Here is a 26,944-nt window from a genome sequence, read left to right on the forward strand (position 1 = left end):
CAGACTCCTTCATTTACTGCTTCCGAAGCAGCTATGTACTCCGCTTCACATGTAGATCCCGCGACGACACTTTGTTTAGAACTGCACCAACTTACAGCTCCACCGTTTAATAAAAATACATATCCGGTTTGCGATTTAGAATCGTCCGGATCAGTGTCAAAGCTTGCATCAATGTAATCATTTACGACTAGCTCTTTGTCACCTCCATATACGAGAAACATATCCTTAGTCCTTTTCAGGTATTTCAGGATGTTCTTGACCGCTGTCCAGTGATCCACTCCTGGATTACTTTGGTACCTTCCTGCCAAGCTTATTGCTAAGCACACGTCAGGTCTGGTACACAGCATTGCATACATGATAGAGCCTATGGCTGAAGCATAGGGAACATCTTTCATTTTCTCTCTATCTTCTGCTGTGGTCGGGCATTGAGTCTGACTCAACTTCACACCTTGTAGTACGGGCAAGAACCCTTTCTTTGCCTGATCCATTTTGAACTTTTTCAAAACTTTATCAAGGTATGTGCTTTGTGAAAGTCCTATTAAGCGTCTTGATCTATCTCTATAAATCTTGATGCCCAATATGTAAGCAGCTTCACCGAGGTCTTTCATAGAAAAACTTTTATTCAAGTATGCCTTTATGCTATCCAGAAATTCTATATCATTTCCAATTAATAATATGTCATCTACATATAGTATCAGAAATGCTACAGAGCTCCCACTCACTTTCTTGTAAATACAGGCTTCTCCAAAAGTCTGTATAAAACCATATGCTTTGACCACACTAACAAAGTGTTTATTCCAACTCCGAGATGCCTGCACACTTTGTTAGCTCCTTTTGGATCAACAAAACCTTCTGGTTGCATCATATACAACTCTTCTTCCAGAAATCCATTCAAGAATGCAGTTTTGACATCCATTTGCCAAATTTCATAATCATAAAATGCAGCAATTGCTAACATGATTCGGACAGACTTAAGCATCGCTACGGGTGAGAAAGTCTCATCGTAGTCAACCCCTTGAACTTGTCGAAAACCTTTCGCAACAAGTCGAGCTTTATAGACAGTTATATTACCATCAGCGTCAGTCTTCTTCTTAAAGATCCATTTATTCTCAATGGCTTGCCGATCATCGGGCAAGTCAACCAAAGTCCATACTTTGTTCTCATACATGGATCCCATCTCAGATTTCATGGCCTCTAGCCATTTTGCGGAATCTGGGCTCATCATCACTTCCTCATAGTTCGTAGGTTCATCATGGTCAAGTAACATGACTTCCAGAATAGGATTACCGTACCACTCTGGTGCGGATCTTACTCTGGTAGACCTACGAGGTTCAGTAGAAACTGTTGGGGAACGTAGCATAAATTCAAAATTTTCCTACGTGTCACCAAGATCTATCTATGGAGTCATCTAGCAACGAGGGAGGAGTGGATCTACATACCCTTGTAGATCGCGCGCGGAAGCGTTCAAGAGAACGGGGTTGATGGAGTCGTACTCGTCGTGATCCAAATCACCGATGATCCTAGCGCCGAACGGACGGCACCTCCGCGTTCAACACACGTACGGAGCAGCGACGTCTCCTCTTTCTTGATCCAGCAAGGGGGGAGGAGAGGTTGATGGAGATCCAACAGCACGACGGTGTGGTGGTGGAAGTAGCGGGATTCCAACAGGGCTTCACCAAGCGCTGCGGGAGGAGGGAGATGTGTCATGGGAGGGAGAGGGAGGCGCCAGGGCTTAGATGTGGTTGCCCTCCCTTCCCCCACTATATATAGGGCCAAGGGAGAGGGGGAGGGCGCAGCATTGCCCCTTCCTCCAAGGAAGGGTGCGGCCAAGGGGGGGAAGGAGTCCATCTTCCCCAAGGCACCTCGGAGGTGCCTTCCCCCTTTAGGACTCTCCCCTCCTCTTGTCCCTTTGGCGCATGGGCCTCTAGGGGCTGGTGCCCTTGGCTCATGTAGGCCAAGGTGCACCCCCTACAGCCCATGTGGCCCCCGGGGCAGGTGGCCCCACTCGGTGGACCCCCGGGACCCTTCCGGTGGTCCCGGTACAATACCGGTGACCCCGAAACTTGTCCCGATGGCCGAAATAGCACTTCCTATATATAATTCTTTACCTCCAGACCATTCAGGAACTCCTCGTGACGTTCGGGATCTCATCCGGGACTACAAACAACTTTCGGGTTACCGCATACTAATATCTCTATAACTCTAGCGTCACCGAACCTTAAGTGTGTAGACCCTACGGGTTCGGGAGACATGCAAACATGACCGAGACGTTCTCCGGTCAATAACCAACAGCGGGATCTGGATACCCATGTTGGCTCCCACATGTTCCACGATGATCTCATCGGATGAACCACGATGTCAAGGACTTAATCAATCCCGTATACAATTCCCTTTGTCTAGCGGTACGATACTTGCCCGAGATTCGATCGTCGGTATCCCGATACCTTGTTCAATCTCGTTACCGGCAAGTCTCTTTACTCGTTCCGTAACACATCATCCCGTGATCAACTCCTTGATCACTTTGTGCACATTATGATGATGTCCTACCGAGTGGGCCCAGAGATACCTCTCCGTTTACACGGAGTGACAAATCCCAGTCTCGATTCGTGCCAACCCAACAGACACTTTCGGAGATACCCGTAGTGTACCTTTATAGCCACCCAGTTATGTTGTGACGTTTGGCACACCCAAAGCACTCCTACGGTATCCGGGAGTTGCACAATCTCATGGTCTAAGGAAATGATACTTGACATTAGAAAAGCTTTAGCATACGAACTACACGATCTTTGAGCTAAGCTTAGGATTGGGTCTTGTCCATCACATCATTCTCCTAATGATGTGATCCCGTTATCAACGACATCCAATGTCCATGGTCAGGAAACCGTCACCATCTATTGATCAAGGAGCTAGTCAACTAGAGGCTTACTAGGGACATGGTGTTGTCTATGTATCCACACATGTATCTGAGTTTCCTATCAATACAATTCTAGCATGGATAATAAACAATTATCATGAACAAAGAAATATAATAATAACTAATTTATTATTGCCTCTAGGGCATATTTCCAACAGTCTCCCACTTGCACTAGAGTCAATAATCCAGTTCACATCGATATGTGATTAACACTCAAGGTCACATCCCCATGTGACTAACACCCAAAGAGTTTACTAGAGTCAATAATCTAGTTCACATCACTATATGATTAACACTCAAAGAGTTCTGGGTTTGATCATGTTGCTTGTGAGAGAGGTTTTAGTCAACGGGTCTGCAACATTTAGATCCGTATGTACTTTGCAAATTTCTATGTCATCTTGTAGATGCAACTACTACGCTACATTTGGAGCTATTCCAAATAACTGTTCTACTTGGAGCTATTCTAAATAGTTGCTCCATTATACGTATCCGGTATCTCTACTCAGAGCTATCCGGATAGGTGTTAAGCTTGCATCGACGTAACTCTTTACGTCGAACTCTTTATCACCTCCATAATCGAGAAAATTCCTTAGTCCACTAGTTACTAAGGATAACTTTGACCGATGTCCTGTGATCCATTCTTGGATCACTCTTGTACCCCTTGACTGACTCATGGCAAGGCACACTTCAGGTGCGGTACACAGCATAGCATACTGTAGAGCCTACGTTTTAAGCATAGGGGATGACCTTCATCCTTTCTCTCTATTCTGTCGTGGTCGAGCTTTAAGTCTTAACTTCATACCTTACAACTCAGGCAAGTACTCCTTCTTTGACTGATCCATCTTGAACACCTTCAAGATCATGTCAAGGTATGTGCTCATTTGAAAGTACCATTAAGCGTTTTGATCTATCCTTATAGATCTTGATGCTCAATGTTCAAGTAGCTTAATCCAGGCTTTCCATTCAAAAACACTTTCCAAATAACCCTATATGCTTTCCAGAAATTCTACATCATTTCTGATCCATAATATGTCAACAACATATATTTATCAAAAATTCTATAGTGCTCCCACTCACTTCTTTGGAAATACAAGTTTCTCATAAACTTTGTATACACCCAAAATCTTTGATCATCTCATCAAAGCATACATTCCAACTCCGAGATGCCTACTCCAGTCCTTAGAAGGATTGCTGGAGCTTTGCATACTTATTAGCATCTTTCAGGATTGACAAAACCTTCCGGTTGTATCACATACAACCTTTCCTCAAGAAAATTGTCGAGGAAACAATTTTTTGACATCCTATTTGCAAGATTTCATAAATAATGCAGTAATCGCTAATATAATTCCAACAGACTCTTAGCATCGCTACGAGTGAGAAAGTCTCATCGCAGTCAACTCCTTGAACTTGTCGGAAAACATCTTAACGACAAGTCGAGCTTTCTTAATGGTGATACTTACCATCATTGTCCGTCTTCCTTTTAAAATCCATATGTACCTAACAGCCTTACGACCATCAAGTAGTTCTTCCAAAGTCTACACTTTGTTTTCATACATGGATCCTATCTCGGATTTTATGCCCTCGAGCCATTTATCGGAATCCGGGCCCACCATCGCTTCTCCATAGCTCGTAGGTTCATTGTTGTCTAGCAACATGACTTCCAAGATAGGATTACGTACCACTCTGAAGTAGTATGCATCCTTGTCATCCCACGAGGTTTGGTAGTGACTTGATCTGAAGTTTCATGATCACTATCATAAGCTTCCACTTCAATTGGTGTAGGTGCCACAAGAACAACTCCTGTGCCCTGCCACACACTAGTTGAAGAGACGGTTCAATAACCTCATCAAGTATCCACCATCCTCCCACTCAATTCTTTCGAGAGAAACCTTTCCTCGGGAAAGGACCCGATTCTAGAAACAATCCCTTATTGGTTTCGAATCTGAGACAGGAGGTATACCCAACTGTTTTGGGTGTCCTATGAAGATGCATTTATCCGCTTGGGGTTTGAGCTTATCAGCCTGAAACTTTTTCACATAAGCGTCGTAGCCCCAAACTTTTAAGAAATGACAGCTTAGGTTTCCCTAAACCATAGTTCATACGGTGTCATCTCATCGGAATTACGTGGTGCCCCTTTTAAAGTTAATGTGGTTGTCTCTAATGCCTAACCCATAAACTATTGTGGTAATTCGATAAGAGACATCATGGTATGCATCATATCCAATAGGGTGCAGTTATGATGTTCGGACACACCATCACACTATGGTGTTCCAGGCTGTATTAGTTGTGAAACAATTTCCACAATGTCTTAATTCTGTGCCAAACTCGTAATTCAGATATTCATCTCTATGATCATATCATAGATATTTTATCCTCTTGTCACGACGATCTTTCAACTTCACCCTGAAATTACTTGAACCTTTCAATAATTCAGACTCGTGGTTCATCAAGTAAATGTACTCAACATCTACTCAAATCATCTGCGAAGTAAGAACATAACGATATCCACTACACGCCTCAGCACTCATTGGACTGCACACATCAAAATGCATTACTTCCAACAAGTTGCTTTCTAGTTCCATTTTACTGAAAACGAGGCTTTCAGTCATCTTGCCCATGTGGTATGATTTGCATGTCTCAAGTGATTCAAAATCAAGTGAGTCCAGACGGTCCATTTGCATGTAGTTTCTTCATGCATATACACCAATAGACATGGTTCGCATGTCTCAAATTTTTCAAAAACGAGTGAGCCCAAAGATCCATCAACATGGAGCCTCTTCATGTGTTTTATACCGATATGACTTAAGTGGCAGTGCCACAAGTAGGTGGTACTATCATTACTATCTTATATCTCTTTGGCATGAACATGTGTATCACTATGATCGAGATTCAATGAACCATTCGTCTTAGGTGCAAGACCATTGAAGGTATTATTCAAATAAATAGAGTAACCGTTATTCTCCTTAAATGAATAACCGTATTGCGATAGACATAATCCAATTATGTCTATGCTCAACGCAAACACCAATCTCGATGGTAGAGGGAGCGTGCGATGCTTGATCATATCAACATTGGAAACACTTCCAACACATATCGTCAGCTCACCTTTAGCTAGTCTCCGTTTATTCCATAGCTTTTATTTCGAGTTACTAACACTTAGCAACCGAACCGGTATCTAATACCCTGGTGCTACTAGGAGTACTAGTAAAGTACACATCAACACAATGTATATCCAATATACCTCTATCGACCTTGCCAGCCTTCTCATCTACCAAGTATCTAGGGTAATTCTGCTCCAATGGCTGTTCCCCTTATTACAGAAGCACTTAGTCTCGGGTTTGGGTTCAACCTTGGGTTTCTTCACTAGAGCAGCAGCTGAATTGCCGTTTCATGAAGTATCCCTTCTTGCCCTTGCCCTTCTTGAAACTAGTGGTTTCACCAACCATCAACAATTGATGCTCCTTCTTGATTTCTACTTTTGTGGTGTCAAACATCGCGAATATCTTAAGGATCATCATATATGTCCCTGATATATTATAGTTCATCACAAAGCTCTAGCAGCTTGGTGGTAATGACTTCGGAGAACTATCACCATTTCATTTGGAAGATCAACTCCCACTTGATTCAAGCGATTGTTGTATTCAGACAATCTGAGCACAAGCTCAACAATTGAGCTTTTCTCCCTTAGTTTGCAGGCTAAGAAAATCGTCGGAGGTCTTATACCTCTTGACGTGGGCACGAGCTTGAAATCCCAATTTCAGCTCTCGAAACATCTCATATGTTCCGCGACGTTTCAAAAAACATCTTTGCTGCCTCAATTCTAAACCATTTCACTGAACTATCATGTAGTTATCAAAATGTGTATGTCAGATGTTCGCAACATCCACAGACAACGTTCGAGGTTCAGCACACTGAGCGGTGCATTAAGGACATAAGCCTTCTATGAAGCAATGAGGACAATCCTCAGTTTACGGACCTAGTCCGCATAATTGCTACTATCAACTTTCAACTAAATTTTCTCTAGGAACATATCTAAACAATAGAACTAAAGCGCGAGCTACGACATAATTTGCGAAGACCTTTTGACTATGTTCAGGATAATTAAGTTCATCTTATGAACTCCCACTCAGATAGACATCCCTCTAGTCATCTAAGTGATTACATGATCCGAGTCAACTAGGCCATGTCCGATCATCACGTGAGACGGACTAGTCATCATCAGTGAACATCTTCATGTTGATCGTATCTACCATACGACTCATGCTCGACCTTTCGGTCTCTTGTGTTCCGAGGCCATGTCTGTACATGTTAGGCTCGTCAAGTTAACCCTAAGTGTTTTGCATGTGTAAAACTGTCTTACACCCGTTGTATGTGAACGTAAGGATCTATCACACCCGATCATCACGTGGTGCTTCGAAACGACGAACTTTAGCAACGGTGCACAGTTAGGGGAGAACACATTCTTGAAATTGTAATGAGGGATCATCTTATTTACTACCTTCATTCTAAGCAAACAAGATGTATAAACATGATAAACATCACATGCAATCAAATAATAGTGACATGATATGGCCAATATCATATAGCTCCTTTGATCTCCATCTTGGGGGCTCCATGATCATCATCGTCACCGGCATGACACCATGATCTCCATCATCATGATCTCTATCATCGTGTCTTCATGAAGTTGTCTCGTCATCTATTACTTCTACTACTATAGCTAACAGTTAGCAATAAAGTAAAGTACTTACATGACGTTTATGTTGACACGCAGGTCATAAATAAATTAAGACAACTCCTATGGCTCCTGCCGGTTGTCATACTCATCGACATGCAAGTCGTGATTCCTATTACAAGAACATGATCAATCTCATACATCACATATATCATTCATCACATCCTTTTGGCCATATCACATCACATAGCATACCCTGCAAAAACAAGTTAGACGTCCTCTAATTGTTGTTTGCATGTTTTACGTGGCTGCTTATGGGTTTCTAGCAAGAACGTTTCTTACCTACGCAAAGACCACAACATGATATGCCAATTGCTATTTACCCTTCATAAGGACCCTTTTCATCGAATCCGATCCGACTAAAGTGGGAGAGACAGACACCCGCTAGCCACCTTATGCAACTAGTGCATGTCAGTCGGTGGAACCAGTCTCACGTAAGAGTACGTGTAAGGTCGGTCCGGGCCACTTCATCCCACGATGCTGCCGAATCAAGATAAGACTAGTAACGGCAAGCATATTGAACAAATCAACGCCCACAACTACTTTGTGTTCTACTCGTGCATAGAAACTACGCATAGACCTAGCTCATGATGCCACTGTTGGGGAACGTAGCATAAATTCAAAATTTTCCTACGTGTCACCAAGATCTATCTATGGAGTCATCTAGCAACGAGGGAGGAGTGGATCTACATACCCTTCTAGATCGCGCGCGGAAGCGTTCAAGAGAACGGGGTTGATGGAGACGTACTCGTCGTGATCCAAATCATCGATGATCCTAGCGCCGAACGGACGGCACCTCCGCGTTCAACACATGTACGGAGCAGAGACGTCTCCTCTTTCTTGATCCTGCAAGGGGGGAGGAGAGGTTTATGGAGATCCAACAGCACGACGGCGTGGTGGTGGAAGTAGCGGGATTCCAACAGGGCTTCACCAAGCGCTGCGGGAGGAGGGAGATGTGTCATGGGAGGGAGAGGGAGGCGCGAGGGCTTAGATGTGGTTGCCCTCCCTTCCCCCCACTATGTATAGGGCCAAGGGAGGGGAGGGCGCAGCATTTCCCCTTCCTCCAAGGAAGGGTGCGGCCAAGGGGGGGAAGGAGTCCATCCTCCCCAAGGCACCTCGGAGGTGCCTTCCCCCTTTAGGACTCTCCCCTCCTCTTGTCCCTTTGGTGCATGGGCCTTTAGGGGCTGGTGCCCTTGGCCCATGTAGGCCAAGGTGCACCCCCTACAGCCCATGTGGCCCCCGGGGCAGGTGGCCCCACCCGGTGGACCCCCGGGACCCTTCCGGTGGTCCCGGTACAATACCGGTGACCCCGAAACTTGTCCCGATGGCCGAAATAGCACTTCCTATATATAATTCTTTACCTCCAGACCATTCCGGAACTCCTCGTGATGTCCAAGATCTCATCCAGGACTCCGAACAACTTTCGGGTTACTGCATACTAATATCTATATAACTCTAGCGTCACCGAACCTTAAGTGTGTAGACCCTACGGGTTCGGGAGACATGCAAACATGACTGAGACGTTCTCCGGTCAATAACCAACAGCGGGATCTGGATACCCATGTTGGCTCCCACATGTTCTACGATGATCTCATCGGATGAACCACGATGTCAAGGACTTAATCAATCCCGTATACAATTCCCTTTGTCTAGCGGTACGATACTTGCCCGAGATTCGATCGTCGGTATCCCGATACCTTGTTCAATCTCGTTACCGGCAAGTCTCTTTACTCGTTCCGTAACACATCATCCCGTGATCAACTCCTTGATCACATTGTGCACATTATGATGATGTCCTATCGAGTGGGCCCAGAGATACCTCTCCGTTTACACGGAGTGACAAATCCCAGTCTCGATTCGTGCTAACCCAACAGACACTTTCGGAGATACCCGTAGTGTACCTTTATAGCCACCCAGTTACGTTGTGACGTTTGGCACACCCAAAGCACTCCTACGGTATCCGGGAGTTGCACAATCTCATGGTCTAAGGAAATGATACTTGACATTAGAAAAGCTTTAGCATACGAACTACACGATCTTTGAGCTAAGCTTAGGATTGGGTCTTGTCCATCACATCATTCTCCTAATGATGTGATCCCGTTATCAACGACATCCAATGTCCATGGTCAGGAAACCGTCACCATCTATTGATCAACGAGCTAGTCAACTAGAGGCTTACTAGGGACATGGTGTTGTCTATGTATCCACACATGTATCTGAGTTTCCTATCAATACAATTCTAGCATGGATAATAAACGATTATCATGAACAAGGAAATATAATAATAACTAATTTATTATTGCCTCTAGGGCATATTTCCAACAGAAACTTGATCTGAAGTTTCATGATCAATATCATTAGCTTCCTCACTAATTGGTGTAGTTGTCATAGGAACCGGTTCTTGTGATGAACTACTTTCCAATAAGGGAGCAGGTACAGTTACCTCATCAAGTTCTACTTTCCTCCCACTCACTTCTTTCGAGAGAAACTCCTTCTCTAGAAAGGATCTGAATTTAGCAACGAAAATCTTGCCCTCAGATCTGTGATAGAAGGTGTAGTGAACAGTCTCTTTTGGGTATCCTATGAAGACACATTTCTCCGATTTGGGTTCGAGCTTATCTGGTTGAAGTTTCTTCACATAAGCATCGCAGCCCCAAACTTTAAGAAACGACAACTTTGGTTTCTTGCCAAACCACAGTTCATGAGGCGTCGTCTCAACGGATTTTGATGGTGCCCTATTTAACGTGAATGCGGCCGTCTCTAAAGCATAACCCCAAAACGATAGCGGTAAATCAGTAAGAGACATCATAGATCGCACCATATCTAGTAAAGTACGATTACGACGTTCGGACACACCATTTCATTGTGGTGTTCCGGGTGGCGTGAGTTGCGAAACTATTCCGCATTGTTTCAAATGTAAACCAAACTCGTAACTCAAATATTCTCCTCCACGATCAGATCGTAGAAATTTTATTTTCTTGTTACGATGATTTTCCACTTCACTCTGAAATTCTTTGAACTTTTCAAATGTTTCAGAATTGTGTTTCATTAAGTAGATATACCCATATCTGCTTAAATCATCTGTGAAGGTGAGAAAATAACGATACCCGCCGCGAGCCTCAACATTCATTGGACCACAAACATCAGTATGTATGATTTCCAACAAATCAGTTGCTCGCTCCATAGTTCCGGAGAACGGCGTTTTAGTCATCTTGCCCATGAGGCACGGTTCGCAAGTACCAAGTGATTCATAATCAAGTGATTCCAAAAGCCCATCAGTATGGAGTTTCTTCATGCGCTTTACACCGATATGACCTAAACGGCAGTGCCACAAATAAGTTGCACTATCATTATCAACTCTGCATCTTTTGGTTTCAACACCATGAATATGTGTATCACTACTATCTAGATTCAATAAAAATAGACCACTCTTCAAGGGTGCATGACCATAAAAGATATTACTCATATAAATAGAACAACCATTATTCTCTGACTTAAATGAATAACCGTCTCGCATTAAACAAGATCCAGATGTTCATGCTCAACGCTGGCACCAAATAACAATTATTTAGGTCTAAAACTAATCCCGATGGTAGATGTAGAGGTAGCGTGCCGACTGTGATCACATCGACTTTGGAACCATTTCCCACGCGCATCGTCACCTCGTCCTTAGCCAATCTCCGCTTAATCCGTAGTCCCTGTTTCGAGTTGCAAATATTAGCAACAGAACCAGTATCAAATACCCAGGTACTACTGCGAGCACTAGTAAGGTACACATCAATAACATGTATATCACATATACCTTTGTTCACTTTGCCATCTTTCTTATCCGCCAAATACTTGGGGCAGTTCCGCTTCTAGTGTCCAGTCTGCTTGCAGTAGAAGCACTCAGTTTCAGGCTTAGGTCCAGACTTGGGTTTCTTCTCTTGAGCAGCAACTTGTTTGCTGTTCTTCTTGAAGTTCCCTTTCTTCTTCCCTTTGCCCTTTTTCTTGAAACTGGTGGTCTTGCTGACCATCAGCACTTGATGCTCCTTCTTGATTTCTACCTCCGTGGCTTTTAGCATTGCGAAGAGCTCGGGAATAGTCTTGTCCATCCCTTGCATATTATAGTTCATCACGAAGCTCTTGTAGCTTGGTGGCAGTGATTGAAGAATTCTGTCAATGACACTATCATCAGGAAGATTAACTCCCAGTTGAATCAAGTGATTATTATACCCAGACATTTTGAGTATGTGTTCACTGACAGAACTATTCTCCTCCATCTTGCAGCTATAGAACTTATTGGAGACTTCATATCTCTCAATCCGGGAACATCTCAAAACGTCGTTAAAGACCCGGTTCTAAACCGTAAAGCATGGCACACTGAACTATCGAGTAGTCATCAACTTTGCTCTGCCTGACGTTCTTAACGTCGTCAGTTGCATCGGCAGCAGGCCTGGCACCCAGCGGTGCTTCCATGATGTAATTCTTCTGTGCAGCAATGAGGATAATCCTCAGGTTACGGACCCAGTCCGTGTAATTGCTACCATCATCTTTCAACTTTCCTTTCTCAAGGAACGCATTAAAATTCAACAGAACAACAGCACGAGCCATCTATCTACAACAAACATAGACAAGCAAAATACTATCAGGTACTAAGTTCATGATAAATTTAAGTTCGATTAATCATATTACTAAAGAACTCCCACTTAGATAGACATCCCTCTAATCTTCTAAGTGATTACGTGATCCATATCAACTACACCATGTCCGATCATCACGTGAGATGGAGTAGTTTCAACAGTGAACATCAATATGTTGATCATATCTACTATATGATTCACGCTCGACCTTTCGGCTCCGTGTTCTGAGGCCATATCTGTTATATGCTAGGCTCGTCAAGTTTAACCTGAGTATTCCGCGTGTGCAACTGTTTTACACCCGTTGTATTTGAACGTAGAGCCTATCACACCCGATCATCACGTGGTGTCTCAGCATGAAGAACTTTCGCAACGGTGCATACTCAGGGAGAACACTTCTTGATAATTTTAGTGAGAGATCATCTTAAAATGCTACCGTCAATCAAAGCAAGATAAGATGCATAAAGGATAAACATCACATGCAATCAATATAAGTGATATGATATGGCCATCATCATCTTGTGCTTGTGATCTCCATCTTCAAAGCACCGTCGTGATCACCATTGTCACCGGCGCGACACCTTGATCTCCATCGTAGCATCGTTGTCGTTACGCCATCTATTGCTTCTACGACTATCGCTACCGCTTAGTGATAAAGTAAAGCAATTACAGGGCCTTTACATTTCATACAATAAAGCGACAACCATATGGCTCCTGCCAGTTGCCGATAACTTCGGTTACAAAACATGATCATCTCATACAATAAAATATAGCATCACGTCTTGACCATATCACATCACAACATGCCCTGCAAAAACAAGTTAGACGTCCTCTACTTTGTTGTTGCAAATTTTACGTGGCTGCTACGGGCTGAGCAAGAACCGTTCTTACCTATGCATCAAAACCACAACGATAGTTCGTCAAGTTAGTGCTGTTTTAACCTTCGCAAGGACCGGGCGTAGCCACACTCGATTCAACTAAAGTGAGAGAGACAGACACCCGCCAGTCACCTTTAAGCACGAGTGCTCGTAATGGTGAAACCAGTCTCGCGTAAGCGTACGCGTAATGTCGGTCTGGGCCGCTTCATCTCACAATACCGCTAAGCCAAAGTATGACATGCTGGTAAGTAGTATGACTTGTATTGCCCACAACTCACTTGTGTTCTACTCGTGCATATGACATCTACGCATAAAACCAGGCTCGGATGCCACTGTTGGGGAACGTAGTAATTTCAAAAATTTCCTACGCACACGCAAGATCATGGTGATGCATAGCAACGAGAGGGGAGAGTATTGTCCATGTACCCTCGTAGACCATAAGCGGAAGCGTTATGACAATGCGGTTGATGTAGTCGTAAGTCTTCACGATCCGACCGATCCAAGTACCGAACGTACGTCACCTCCGAGTTCAGCACACGTTCAGCTCGATGACGATCCCCGAACTCCGATCCAGCAAAGTGTCGGGGATGAGTTCCGTCAGCACGACGGCGTGGTGATGATGACGATGTTCTACCGACGCAGGGCTTCGCCTAAACTCCGCGACGATATGACCGAGGTGGAATATGGTGGAGGGGGGCACCGCACACGGCTAAGGAACGATCTTGAAGATCAACTTGTGTGTTCTAGGGTGCCCCCCCGCCCCCGTATATAAAGGAGGGAGGGGGAGGTGCAGCCGACCCTCTAGGGGTGCGCCTGGAGGAGTCCTACTCCCACCGGGAGTAGGACTCCCCCCTCTTGCCTTGGTGGAGAAGGAAAGGAGGGAGGGGAAAGAGGAAAGGGGGGCGCCGCCCGTCCCTTCCTTGTCCTATTCGGACTAGGGGGGAGGGAGCGTGCGGCCTGCCCTGGCCGGCCCTCCTCTTCTCCATCATGGCCCACTAAGGCCCACTAACCCCCGGGAGGGTTCCGGTAACCCCCCGGTGTTATGGTAAAATCCTGATTTCACCCGGAACCATTCCGATATCCAAATATAGGCTTCCAATATATCAATCTTTATGTCTCGACCATTTCGAGACTCCTCGTCATGTCCGTGATCACATCCGGGACTCCGAACAATCTTCGGTACATCAAAACTTATAAACTCATAATAAAACTGTCATCGTAACATTAAGCGTGCGGACCCTACGGGTTCAAGAACTATGTAGACATGACCTAGAACTATTCTCGGTCAATAACCAATAGCGGAACCTGGATGCTCATATTGGCTCCTACACATTCTACAAAGATCTTTATCGGTCAAACCGCATAACAACATACGTTGTTCCCTTTGTCATCGGTATGTTACTTGCCCGGGATTCGATCGTCGGTATCCAATACCTAGTTCAATCTCGTTACCGGCAAGTCTCTTTACTCGTTATGTAATGCATCATTCCGTAACTAACTCATTAGCTACATTGCTTGCAAGGCTTATAGTGATGTGCATTACCGAGAGGGCCCAGAGATACCTCTCCGATAATCGGAGTGACAAAACCTAATCTCGAAATACGCCAACCCAACATGTACCTTTGGAGACACCTGTAGTACTCCATTATAATCACCCAGTTACGTTATGACGTTTGGTAGCACCCAAAGTGTTCCTCCAGTAAACGGGAGTTGCATAATCTCATAGTTACAGGAACATGTATAAGTCATGAAGAAAGCAATAGCAACATACTAAACGATCAAGTGCTAGGCTAACGGAATGGGTCATGTCAATCACATCATTCTCCTAATGATGTGATCCCATTAGTCAAATGACAACACATGTCTATGGTTAGGAAACATAACCATCTTTGATTAATGAGCTAGTCAAGTAGAGGCATACTAGTGACTATATGTTTGTCTATGTATTCACACATGAATCATGTTTCCGGTTAATACAATTCTAGCATGAATAATAAACATTTATCATGATATGAGGAAATAAATAATAACTTCATTATTGCCTCTAGGGCATATTTCCTTCAACACCAGCGTGCTCCACCGTGGGCTTGTCAACCGGCGGGCCATGCACATCTCCTGGGTCGTCTTCGCCGAGCCGCCGCCCGACTCCGTGCTACTGCGCCCGCTCCCGGAGCTCCTTGTGGATGGTGCCAAGCTGCCGTGCTTCGAGCCGTGCACCTTCAGGCAGCACCTCAAGCGCAAGGTCCTCAAGAAGACGAATGATCAACATGTTGAGGAGGTTGAGGAGCCGCCGGTTGCCGTTCAAGAGGAGAAGGCCGAGGCCACGAAACCGCCGGTCACCGGCGAGGAGGAGGAAAAGGAGGAGGCCACGAAGCCGCCGGTCGCCGGCGAGGAGCACAAGGTCGTGAAGGAGCAGAGTGAACGGGAGGAGGCCAAGATGGCGTCGGTGGCAGCCAACATAGTGGAAGTTAATTAATTAACTCATCCTACAGTAATTACCATAATGAGTCTTACTCACATGGGGTAATTGTACGAATAAGTTTGCTTGCTATTGAGAGAGGTGATCAGAAAAATATATATTAATTTTGCGCTTTATTGTGGCATTTGCAACGATTTTTAGTAATGTTTATGTTATGATGTTCTAAGTAATAATTAAGTAAACGATGAATGGTTTGGTTCAAATGCAATATTTTTAATTTTTTGGTAATCTTGATCGGTGGATGATTGGGTGGTTCCATTCTGCACAAAATATGTGAAATTTAAGGCACAAATGTGCTTCTATGCCTTTTGTTTTTTTACAATTATCTCCTTTATTCATTCATAAGGATCGTAGCATCGCTTACAATAAAAGGATGTGCTTCTATGCTTGTTGATTGACATGCCAGCGATTGGTCGACAACAAACAAGAACTTACAGATAGCAAATTGTTTTACGGTCTAGTGAATCAATGATGTTGTAACGGCTTTACAAAAAACCAGCAGTCTGTTTTTGAATTGTCTTCATGCCAAATTTTGACTAGATGCCGGCAACGGCGGGAGGAGGGGTGGAGGCTGTAGGCGAGCAGCAGGGGAGAAAGGAGATGGATGAGGCTAGCGGGGCTCTCACATCGAGTGTGCCATGAGCGAGTGGTGGTCCGCCGGAGCGGAACCACCGGTCATCGCCAGCCGCAAGACATGTACGGACCTTTCTCCCTTTCCCCCCTCCTTTGCACTCAACTCTTTGTCCTCTCCATCATCCTCGTTTAGCATCGCCGCTTGCTGATTTCTGTAGCCACCTCTCCGCTCGATGTAGCGACTCCGCCCAGGATTTTTTTGCAGGGTCTCTGCTAATGGCCAGTCATGTTTCCTGCGACATTTTTTGCGTTCTGTTGGTGTAGCATGGAGGAAGGAATACTTGGATCCCTTAGTCGGCTTTTGTCCAGAAATATGCGCACGGTCTATGTGTTTAGAAGCAGAGCGACATGCATATTTAGCTCATGCTCCTGTACTCACTCAGGTCACTCATATGAGCTAATTCTTGTACTTGATTATTCAGATTCAAGCCTATGTAGTGAGTAGTATTTACTTAACACCTAGTGTGTGTTTCTTTTGTCTAGCTCGAAGTTGCTTAATTAGATATGATTCGCAAATCCCAACATTGCCTGTTGAGTGACATTTTACATTAGCATTGAACCGCGGCCTGCATTTTCGCAACCTGCAGGGCATAAATACTTCCCCACCTTGATTCACGTGTTCACCACACAGAAAATATCGTGTGTGTGTGATCTCTGCAATTAGTTTTTAGGTTTAGTTTTAGTTTTTGTTCCTTTTACTGCATTGCTTGTGTTTGTAGATCATTTTTCTGAGCATTAATTCAGTTCCATAGTCATTAGTTATAATTTTTCAGTATTTAATTTGATTCATCATTATATTTTTTAGTCTGCCCTATCCTTCATTAGATCAATTTTTTATTTCAGTATAAATTTATATGTTTTCCAAGTTCAGTTTATACTTTTCAGTTTTATTTTTGCTCAGTCTTGTTTATGGTTCAGTTATAATTTTTGGTGTTCTATATTTATTTTGTTATTCTGTCTATAAACTATATTATTGCATTGTTAGGTTTATGTCTGTCAATACTCATTTATATTTGAATCACTTTTATTAAAATTGTTTATTTGTTATTATTGCAAAGAGTATTTAGTAGTAGTTCTCCATTTTGTTCTCATAGTTTGCCAATACCGCTGCTTTACTAGATGAGCAAGTCCATGGGCCGTTTCCGCTATCAGTGAAACCGATTTCATTTATAATAACTAAATTTAGAGCGAATTAAATTAAAAATTTATACCAAAACTTTTTTATTTACTTAAAATTTATATTATTACAATACAATTATAACAAGAATATTTTTATTTAGTTTCAACAGTTAACCATATAATAATGCTGCCAAATATTAATTATAATATTCATTATGTATATCATTAAAAGAATTGATTATGTAAATTAAAATTTATTTTTTAACTAACTTTAACAATGTTATAAATTACAAGTATTTGTATGTGCTGTGTGTGTGTGTGTGTGTGTGTGTGTGTGTGTTTTTATATATTTTAATATCATCAATTATCATGATCTGGAGATCTCAAAGCATATAGTCTAATTATATACTTTCTAGTGTTTTGTTAGGTAGCATATTTGTAGAGTCTTCTACTGCAAAATTGAACTGAGAAATTTGTCCTCTAAGTTTGATTCACTCATACGTTGACAATATGTCATGCTTTGTCATCATTGATAAGTAAAAAAAGTCATTAATTCTACTATTGTATACATCAATTTATAATACCTAAATAGTTGATCACCACTACTTCTAATTCTCTCAACATGCAAACCATCCACCTCACCAAGTGTGCCACGTCAGCATCCACTAATAATATTTTCAGCCCATGCAAACCTTATTTCATTATCACTAATTCTCTCAACATGCAAAGCATCCCACTTCACCATACATTAATATTTTTTCAGCCCACGCAAACCATACCAATATATTTATTTTTGTCACTCGACATATGTAATAGATTAGGTAATTATTTAATTTATTTACTTCCAGAAGGTTGTGAAATGTCGTGATTTACACAGAATGCAAGTACGGAATATTTATATGTTAAAATTAGTAGCTTTTGATTTATATCTTTTTCATCATATATAAGTCATATGTAATTAATCTTTATATTCTGGCAGCAACGCGCGGGGAAATTATCCAGTTTACTCAATTCATATGCTCAATTCCAGTGCTGGCACATCCCAGCAAGCTCTAGCCAAGACAGCCCACAGCCCACCAAAACCCCGAAGCAGTACGCGCTTTGTTTTAAGGCAGCCGTCAGATCCCTCGATCCAACGGCCATTAGCTTCCCCGCATTCCTGCCTTGCCACCCTCTCTCTCTCTTGATGATGCTCTGGCCCCACTTGTAACATGAGAAGGCATAACAAATGAATGAATGTACCTAAAAAAATAAGCCAACATAATCTCTACTCCTAATTTCTCAGTTGGTAGGTCGCGTTTCGGGTTTTATTTTCGTCCCACCTCATCCGGGTTTTTTGTACTTCTTTGGTACTTGCATCCACCTCCCACCCAGCATGGTTTTTTTTGGTGCCCGCTCCCACCTCCCCGTTCCAAAAAAAACCCAACCAAAACAACGTTCACGTAATTCTCTCGCAAGCGACAGAATCGAACGAAAATAAACCTCCGAAGAAAAACCAGCGAAAAAAACCATGCTGGGTGGCAACGTGCGAACGAGCGAGCGAGCGAGCGAAGCCTCCAGGTCCCTTCGCCGTTGCCCTCGCACATCAAGTCGCCGCCCTCGCCCTCGCCCTCGCAGCCGCCGCCGATCCCCTCCCCCATCTTCCTCCCTCAAAAGCTAACCCGTCTCGCGGTGCGCCAGCGCCCGTCGCTGCCGCCCCCGCCACCTCCCATCGCGGGTAGGCGGGAGGAGCCCTGCCCGGCCATGGAGACACTGCCGGCGGCCTCCTCCTCCCCCTCACTTTCTCTCCCTTTCCCAATGGAGGGAAGGGAATGGAAGGGATCCGGCGGCAGGGGGGGGGGGGCAGCGCCCAGATCCGCGGCCGCACCGGCAGGCCGCCGTCCCTCGAGATCGTGCATGGAGGTCCGACCCGGCTGCAGCCATGGACTGAGACGCCCGAAACCCTAGCTACCCGTGGAGGTCCGACGCCTACCTCCAAGGAAAGGACGCGCGCCAGCTGCAGGCCATCTCCGGCGACCTCCGACCATGGTGCGCGCGCCTCCTTCCCTTGTCTTGTCGGTTTCTTCATGCCCCCTCCTTGTGATTCCTTTCCTTTCCTTTGTTTTCTGTGTAGGTTGCTCGGATCTGGACCAGCTGCTGCTCCTACTGCTTCAGGTGGACGAGGACGAGCCCTCCCTCATGGATGTTGCGGCTGCCTACTCCCTCCTCCTACCCCCTGGCCTGGTGTGGTGAGCTCCACCCCCTTCCCTGCACATCTCATCTTTTGATTGCAAATGGTCTGGACATAACTTGGTGGTGTTTGCTAATGTGCACGTATCCGTCCAGTTTGAACGTGTGTGCAATCAAATTGTTGGTTATTCTATGCCTCTTTTGCCAAATATAAATATAAACAATCTACTTATCCGATTGTTTGTTGGAGCAGCCCAACTTATCTGATTGTTGGTTATTCTGTTTATGTTGTTCCTTTTGGGCCTACTTCAGAACGGTCGTTGAAGCGAAATTCATGTTCATAGATCAGGGAATGAATTTGATGTGTCACGCCTGACAAAAGCCCAAGATTACAGGTACCACCTGTTCACTGTCTGTGCTCCTACATTGCAATAGGGATCTGCTGTGCTACTGTTCATGTTATTCAGATCATAGTACCTTAGGTGGTTTTCGTAATTCTACTTCGCTGGCGCATTCTGAGACGTCATTATTTTGCTTCCTTATCTGTGCAGATTCTTTGTGTCGACGTGGAATGTTGGTGGCCAATGCCCATCAAGGGGGTTAATTTAGATGACTGACTCCATTCTTCACCCCCTGCTGATATCTATGTGCTCGGATATCACTTATTACGAGGACACTAAACAAGAACGCTGGGTCTAGCATTCATGCTGGCTATCACACGCCATTCCCTGTCCCTGATCCGGTTGTGGAACTAGATGCTGATTTTAAGGTATCATTGAGAAGACATGATAGCTCATCACTTTCCACCACTATCATTCCGAAACCTTAGTCGGAGTTTAAGGGTTTCAGGAAATGATATGTTCTCACAACCAATATTGGCCCGTAGGTTTAGTGTGTGCGACCCTGTTAACATAGGAGTCAGGCCGAGCGATTTTGATAGAAATTTCAAGTGTATCGGATCACCAGTCGATGAGTATATTGAGGAGGATACAAGTAATGGAGCATATTTTTCACCATTCCCATATGGCTATGGTACTTAAACACCAATGGAAGGAGATGAAGAGCAGCCAAATACTTCTAGGTATTTTCTTTTGGCATGTACCATTAAATTTCATATGCTTGTTCTTTAAATATCTTAATATTTCTCTTTTAAATGTTAATATATTTAAAATTATCTGCAACTATTTGTGCTCAGCAGTCCTATCCTACCTTCTTGATGATGCTTCTGTTAAGTTCATGCAGTAAGACAAATATTGTGTTTTTACCAGGTGTCCAGGTATTGTTTGGTTGCCAGCAAACAGATGGTTGGCAGATTTCTCACAGTTTGGGTAACAGGTTAGTAGAGGAGCATATTAGTAGAGGAGCATGCAAGTTTGGAAAGTTATGTTTGTTGGCGGGATTCATTGTGCTGGTTAATTGAAGTCATAATATATCAGCAGGTATGGCATGGGATTCATTGTTCTGGTTAGATGAGATATATCATCTGGTAAATCATTGGATACATTTCAACGTATTGGATTATTTTGTTCTGAACTCTTTAGTCAGGTACCTTCCTTCTCTCAACACAACTTCAGCAACATGTTTTATATATTACAACTTCCAAGTTAATAGTAGAGATTTAATCTCAATACTTGCTTGCTTGGTGTAAGAATGTAGAAGTATGTTTTACTTTAGCTCCTAGCTGAAGACTACGGTTGGGTGTTCCAATAACTTATTTTTGGCATGGTCTTCTTTGCTACCTCTGCATGTGCAATCCTCATTATTTGTTGCTTGATTCTCTATGCAAGAATCTTGGCTCATGATCGAACATATATGGTCACATATTTGCTCCAGGGATTTATTTTTGTCAGAGCCGATCGACAAATGATCAGCCTGAAAGTATAATTTTCTAGCTTAATACATGTCATGCAAGTATGGTTTCCTTAATGTGACTGGTAATGTAAATTTTGTGGGTCTCTCAGTTCCTATGAGCCTAATATAGTTAATTCGAAATCATGATTCTGATGGAAATGCCAAAGAAACAGAACCTGAATTAGTAGTTAATTGGATAGCATGATTCCGATGGAAATGCAAAAGAAACAGAACCAACAATAGTAGTCTACCTTAAAGCTCGAAGAATTCATGAGAAATTCTTGCTAGCATCTAGAATTGGATGCCCTCAGGAAGACTATTGTAAGTCAATTTTCATGACTGATTTGCTCATTTCCTCTAGCTGCACAATATGACATATTGCTTCTTAATTCAACACTTACTGCTACTTAGTAATAAGAGGACATGTGGGACTTTGTTTCTCGAATTGACACTCAATAGTAGAAGATGTTCATACCTAGAATAGTTGATCACAAACTGCCGTATCATGGCTTTCTAGCTTATATGTTACAGAGCAAGTGAGCAGCCTCTACTCCCCCCCCCTCTAATTAATCTCTATTTTGTAGCTTTGAATAGCTAAAAAAAGTTGATTCTGGTATATATTCATTGGCGCAAACATTAGAAGTTCTATGATATTTTTTCTTACCACATATATATGAAGGATTGTGCAGACAACTTGCAGCGTTGGAATCAACATCTGGGAACAATGCATGGACATTTAGATATATATTTTTAGCATTCTTCAAGATCTTGACTTAATTTCTTTTTACACTGTTAAATAATAAAAGTAACAAAATGTTGTACAATAGTAGTATCTGTTATGTAGTCAAGTTTACTGAAATCAAAAGAAAACCAAGAAAGGAGAGCCGAAGTTCAAGGCATGTTCAGCTCCATTGATTTCCTCTCTCAATGGAGTGTTAGTCCTCTGAATATTTTTATTCCTCTGATCTCAAACATTGTCTACACAAGAGTCGAAGCTTTGTCTGCCACTGCTCTTCAGTTCACACCGCCGATGTTGTGAGGACTGGCAGCTCTTCAGTTCATGCTGCCAATGTTGTGAGGACTGGAAGGACTTCAATGGGCGCGGAGGCTGCAACCTAGGGCGAGGGCGTCAGTGCGTTGAGATGGTGGGGCCACGTCAGTGGGAGGACGTGAGGCGGCGATGTCCACCCAGATCTATAGCCGCAACAGAAGAACAACTCAGAGAGGACGTGCAGCTCCTGTGTGTAGTAGATAAATCGCCGCCCAGATAAATCACCGGGACACTACCAAGTGTGTCATCAGTAGGATAAAAAATCTTGAGCGTGCCTCAGGTGCGACTCTAGCTATTGAAAATCAAAGAACCTGAATACTTCCGGAGTTTGATAAGGCTTTACGGTGAGTTCTCATAGTGGTCTATGTGCATGATGGGATGCTGGTACTGCTGTTCTACTTTTACTGCTGTTGTTATTAAGCAGATTTTGTCAAAGCAATTGCTATGTGTATTAATTTGGATAGGATCAGTTAAAGTACATCTCATTAAACGGCGTTTTTTGTCGTGTGTTTTAACTTTTTATTATTAGTAGCAGTGGTTTCTATAGCTAGCCCAATGATGATCCCCACTTTAACCGACATGATGTCAAAGCTCAAGGCTATCAGTGACCATCCATATAGCTCATCAAGTCATCTTCAGATCACTAGCCCTAATGGTGTCAAGCTCAAGGATATCTAGGAGCACTCGAACCTCCTGCATGACGAAGTCACTCGATGAGGATGTGCTTACCCAGGAGAATGAACCTATTGATGCTCCCCTTGCAGCCGGAAGTATCTTGAAAGCTGGTAAAGTGGTGTGGTACTGTTTCCTCTCTTTTACCTTGATGCAAATACATCTGTGATGGTGTCCCAGCAATGCAAGTCGTCATTTAATTCACTAGCTATATAAAATGCTCAGCAAAAGATAGTTCCTATAATATTTTGTGACCAAGGAAACGTGGTGACCTTTTGGCACTTTTCATGTAGCGAAAACCTCATACATGAGCATATCTGCGATGCAAGGAGCTTTTGTGGTGACTCGGAGGAGGTAGCAGGGGGAGGAAAAGAAGGGATAGGTTCCATTACGATCTTCTGTTGACACAATGGTCGTCGGTGGCGAGAACATGAGGACCATGGTGAGTGGCTTTGTACCAGGACTGTTTCATGCATTTGATTTTGAGGTTGGATATTGATCCCTTTTCCTAGGATTCAGGATTGTCAAATGCCTAATTGACGCTTTAATTAATTCGTTGCCTTCAGTTCGTGTAGCATACTGATAACATAATTTGGCTCATTTCGTGAATGATGTGAACTTACAGAGTAGCCATAGTACCAAATCATGTGTAGCAGGGTGTAGGGAGTCTGTAGGTTTTTTTTATATGCTAATCACTGATTGCTACCATTAGCAAGAATTTCCTTCACCACCAAAAACACGACACGTGATAACCATTGCGCTTTCTTTCTAGAGCTGGTTTTGGGTGTACCACTATACTATACCCTACAGAGATGTCTCGTAAATAGAACAGTTCTGTCATGATGAGCTGTATATTTGATGTTGGAGCTGTCTAATTTGGACTTGAAATTACAGTGTAAAATTTCCACATTGTATATTTTCTTTTGAGGAAGCAAGATTGCTTCCTTGTTGTCTTTCTGCTCTAGGCACAAGAATAGTGCAAGGTTGCATGTCTGGAATTAATGAAGGCAATAATCCTACACGGAGGTGCCCCTTAAACATCGTGTTGTAAACAAAATCGCATCAGTTTTTACAAGATACAAAAAACTATCAGTAGTGCGCACTTATTAGCTAGAAAATCCATATAACTTGAGAAGCTCCAAAGTTTTACTAGGTCGCCTGCAATCTAACAGTTTGTTGAGTATAATGACTATGCATGTTCATTTATGTCTTGTGAGACTACATTTTTGGTTGTTGGCTGGAGCTATCACTATGGCTGTTTTACTTTTCAATCAAATAAATTTGTATGGCCACCAAAAACTAATGACAGGTCAACAATTATCATTAGCAGCCCAGTTTAATGATCTTTTCTGATTAAAATTTCAATGGAAAGCTCATGACAGTTTGCATCCCCTTATCTGCATTTTACTTAACCTATTGCAACTATACTCTGACACTTACTAGCTATTTTTTCAGGTTACAATTAACAGACATGTATTGACCTATTGCGGCTATAGAGTATGCCTAAGCCAATGGCCAGACATCGGCTGTTCGGATCCACCCTTAAGCCGAGGCACAAGTCCATTGCGGTTGATTATTGTTTGGGGATTCAGTTTCATGGTGAGATATGATTTTCTGGATCTTGTTATCGCTGAACTGTGATTTGTTGGTTGCTTGCAGCAAGGGGATTCATATTGGTTGAAACCTTGAAGTTGAACATGAAGGGCACACATTTGATTTCCATTGGGTGTTGCCCTTGTTTAGCACATTAGTAGATGGTCTCTTACTGGATTATGGCAGTAGTAGTGTGGTATTGTTGTGAATTTTGTTTTCTTCTTTTACTAGACCAATTGTTTCAAAGAATTTTGAGATGCTACAATACTGATAGACATGTGGCTATCCCTTCATTTTATCAAGGATGACTATTGTTGATGAAAGGACATTTACATATTTATAGGTTGCAACCAGATCAATGACCGGTTAATCTAACACCCGGTTTTAAAGAGAGAACAAAGTAGGAAGGGTGCGTGATGGCGCTGGGGCCATGTGTTGGATATAACATGTTGGATAGTCTGGACAACCAAATTTCTCCCCTATATATGTGCTGGATTTGGGGGAGCTCTAACTGTTCAAACAGTTGGAATTTTCAAGAGCCCACTGAGAGCCTATTTGATGTCCGAACACGCCCGGGCGTACGAGGGAGAAATGAGCGCCGACCTTGGGGACAATCTTAATCATTTGTTTGATTCATGTATATGCATTGTAGCCCGTAGCAACGCACGGGCATTCTACTAGGTGAGTTGAGGCAGACAGCAAGGGCCGAGGTTGACAAATAAAATGCCATTGTGATGGTAAGCAAAATATCAGGTTCTAATTAGTGGAGGACTACAAAAGTTAAAGAGGTCTTGATGAGATGATTGACATGACATGAATAGTTAATTTGACATGTATCATGGGCACTTCTTCATTATTCAGTTGTCTCGCTTGAATTTGTGGACCAACTGGTGGACATAGTTCAGTTTTCACAGGTAGCAAAAGCTGCAAAACTGGGTGTGCTAGATTTTGTTCAAAGTGCAACTTTTATTTGATAAAGCCGATCAGGTTTACATGTGTAGATCAATGCAGTACCAACTGTAAAAGAGTTACAACGCAAGGGGAAGAGTCTCCTTTTTTGTATTACACTGGGATTGAACCTGCATGTTGCTGGGGCAACCCTCTTTTATTTTGGTCTTTAACTCTATTTTCTGGTGTATCTTTGTTTATCGAAAATAGTTGTCTGCCCTGCCCTCGACAATTCGCAGTGTGTGCACGGCATCTTATATACACTATGGCTGGCTAATTTAGATGATTACCACCTACGACCACTATCTTGCTTATTTTTCTTGTGATGGCAGCCATAAGTAGAGGGTTCAGCAAGGCATTGAGAGAGACAAGTGGCAACTTCTCTACATTTAAAAAACTATTATAGAGGGGGGTGGGGGGGGGATAGACTTCTAGAATTTACGCCAGGTTAAGACAAGCAAATTTCAAAATATAAAAGCGTATGATTATGTGTGGACGTGATGGTGGAAGGGAACTCGAGAATTAGAAAGGTGGAGATAGTGGGTGAAGAAGTATGTCTCATTATCATCGGAATATGAATATGCTCGCATTTAGCGTCTCACCAATGAATATATATTATATGTGAGCTTATTTATCCCCTCAAAAAAATATGACCTTATTTTTATTTTAATATTGTTTATACATGTCCACTTTTGAGATCAGAGACGAAAACTAATGGCTTCCAATGATGCTTTGAAAATGCCGATTGACAAAGCTTTATGAAGGACCGGACTGAAAAATTGTCTTGTTTTAACAATCAGAAGAGATGCATACACATAATTATTCTTTATATATTTCTTGTGCATGATAATACAAAAGGTGTGTTTCTATATATATTTGTTTTTGCAGAGTATCAGAGAGATGAAGATGGATTACGATATTCAAAAAGAATTCATCGACAAGGGTGTTCAGGCTATGTTGTTGAAATGGGCCAAAAATTCACTAAGTTTTATACAACAGAAGGCCCGTGGCAACGCACGGTCATGTCACACACTGATGAATTATTGGCATGGGATAATCTCTAGCTAGCGACCACCTAGACTGTTTGCTCCATAAAGCACGTCTGCACATATATTTTGTACTGTAAGCAATTCCTTTATTCGCATTCAAAATCTAAATAGTATGGAAATCAGGAAAATTATATAGCTATTTGGGTGTATCTCTACTCCTAATGTCAGGGTTATTCTATTAACTACTGGGTTGTTGATCTACATTACGGTTTAATTCTTACACGAATTAATGTT

The 26,944-nt window shown here is 42.8% G+C and overlaps 1 long non-coding RNA gene and 1 pseudogene across 12 annotated transcripts; both read left to right on the top strand.

Annotated features, from left to right (window-relative positions):
- LOC123135313 (leucoanthocyanidin dioxygenase 1-like) overlaps positions 1-15,622 on the top strand; it is a 28,111-nt pseudogene extending 12,489 nt beyond the window's left edge.
- Positions 15,623-19,193: 3,571 nt separating this feature from the next.
- On the top strand, positions 19,194-26,717 carry LOC123135352 (uncharacterized). 12 transcript variants are annotated; one of them, XR_006465952.1, is made up of 10 exons: positions 19,194-19,405; positions 19,491-19,605; positions 19,859-19,941; positions 20,098-20,627; positions 20,815-20,881; positions 20,986-21,091; positions 22,978-23,233; positions 23,414-23,607; positions 24,576-24,719; positions 24,780-25,049. It is a non-coding gene; the product is annotated as an uncharacterized lncRNA (long non-coding RNA). The 12 variants fall into 12 exon arrangements; XR_006465947.1 differs by having other exon boundaries at positions 20,098-20,315; positions 20,433-20,627; positions 20,983-23,233; XR_006465946.1 differs by having other exon boundaries at positions 20,098-20,315; positions 20,433-20,627; positions 20,986-23,233.
- Positions 26,718-26,944: the final 227 nt, after the last annotated feature.

The sequence above is a fragment of the Triticum aestivum genome, chromosome 6B (genome assembly GCF_018294505.1).
Source record: "Triticum aestivum cultivar Chinese Spring chromosome 6B, IWGSC CS RefSeq v2.1, whole genome shotgun sequence".
Lineage (NCBI taxonomy): Eukaryota > Viridiplantae > Streptophyta > Magnoliopsida > Poales > Poaceae > Triticum > Triticum aestivum.